The following is a 1,990-nucleotide window of genomic DNA, read 5'->3' on the forward strand; positions in this document are numbered from 1 at the left end:
AGCGGCGATGAGGGCAAGCTCGGGCTCGGGCGGCGGCGACAGGAGTAGGGGAATAGGCCGGGGGGGTGAAAGGATGACTTAGCGAAATTTTGAGCCGGGGGGTGGTTAAGTCGAACTAGCAGTAGCGCTCATAAGGAAAACACGCTATAGCTAACTTATCTATAGCGCGTTTTTTTGAAAAACGCTACTGGTAATGGAAGCAGTTATTTCTTTTGTTTATCCCAATATCAGTAACGCTTTGTCCTAAAAAACGCTCTAAGTCTAAGCAATGTAAAAACATCAAAAATATACATTGGTCATCATTGATCTTTTTGTGTAGAATCTAAATAGTCAACATGAATCCTCACTGTACCTCTATAAGTACAGGCGAGGATTCATATTGCAGCCACAAATCATACACATATAGTTCAATGAAGACCAAGTGCTCGAGATAGGTTGAGAATTAACATATTTAAGGTGGTAAACACCTTGTTCGCTTAGCAGTATGGGACTAAACTTAATTAGTTGCGGTGATACTTAGCAGTAGCAAGTTTTGAGGAAAAACGCTGCTACTAAGTACTTTAGCAGTAGTGCGTCCCTTGGAAGGGCGCTACTGCTAGGTTGGACTAGCCATGTGCGCCCAGTTCAAACATAGCAGCAGCGCTTTTCGCTTGTACGCGCTACTGCTAAAGTCATAGCAGTAGCGCGGTTTATTTACTCGCGCTGCTACTAAGTAGCAGTAGCGTTTGATTTTGTACAGCGCTACTGGTAACATTCTGTGTATAAGGTTTTCCCTTGTAGTGTTCATTCTTGTACCTATAGTATAAATTCTGACTCGTTTTGCTTTTGTCTGCAGGTCACTGCCAGGCCTGAGGAAGTGCATACTAAAAAAGTCGAGGAGCAGATGGGGTAGACCAATGTGTTTTCGATGTCAGAATCAGAATGCTATGAGAGTTGTGTGTGCTTGTGGAGCGCGTGGGTTATTTAAAGGCATTGATGATGAAATAGTATTTTGAATCCCATCCACCCCATATCCAAACTCGACAAAAAAAGAAAGATAAGGTTGCTAATCTTCTTTGGGGTTGATTTGGTGTAAGATCCTGATCCGCCTTTGGTTGATTTGGAGGAAGGCTGAGACAACTCCATTCAAACCCAGTACACATAATGGGCTTCTTGTAGTACACATAGAAAGCATCTGGGAGTATATGTATGACATATAGTATTGATAGAGAACAATTTACTCAATAGAAAAGTCTAACCTTATATGTATGAACATAAGGTACAAACTATACCAATGACATAACACATGGTAGGCATACACCCAAATATGCATTTTATTTGAGTAAGTACTAACATGGCATGTCAATCAACATTAAGATATATATTAACATTAAAATATTATTAATACATGGTCAACTTTTTTCTATGCAACTTTTTTCTATAAGTATAAAAAACAGAAAAACAGAATATCTATGCAAATTCCACCGTTCATCTACAATACATATACTAATTGATATACATTAATTGGATCAAATGTCAAAATTCCTCAACTTTTTTATATCTAACATTTATCTAACTAAAAGTATAAAAAAACATTCATCTAACATTTATATATCTAACATTCATCTAACATTTCTATAACTAAAAGTATAAAAAACTAAAAAACATTCAACATTTCTATAACTGAGTACAGTATGTGTGCATTAGGACATGAGAAGTCGGCATTGGTAAAACATGTTAATGTAGCTTGCTTGAGAGTGTCTTGAGACTATTTTATAGCTGGTGCATCCTTTTTTGTGACCATCAAACTATCTTTTGGCAGACTGTACCTGCATATGTATAGTTGTTGATCACGTGGTCAACCTCCAACTGACAAATAGTTAAACCCACCACAGAAATTATAATGTCTAGAGCGTGTCACTTTCTCGTTTATTTGCTGTAGAGAATTTCCAGATCTTAAAATTAGCTAGATCTAAACTTGGGTTCAGAGGTGATTAAAATTTGGTGATGT

The 1,990-nt window shown here is 37.5% G+C and overlaps 1 protein-coding gene across 1 annotated transcript in view; it reads left to right on the forward strand.

Annotated features, from left to right (window-relative positions):
- LOC123162169 (polyubiquitin-like) overlaps positions 1-1,990 on the forward strand; it is a 42,000-nt gene that overhangs the window by 38,779 nt on the left and 1,231 nt on the right. The gene's annotated exons all lie outside the window — the stretch shown is intronic.

The sequence above is a fragment of the Triticum aestivum genome, chromosome 7B (genome assembly GCF_018294505.1).
Source record: "Triticum aestivum cultivar Chinese Spring chromosome 7B, IWGSC CS RefSeq v2.1, whole genome shotgun sequence".
Lineage (NCBI taxonomy): Eukaryota > Viridiplantae > Streptophyta > Magnoliopsida > Poales > Poaceae > Triticum > Triticum aestivum.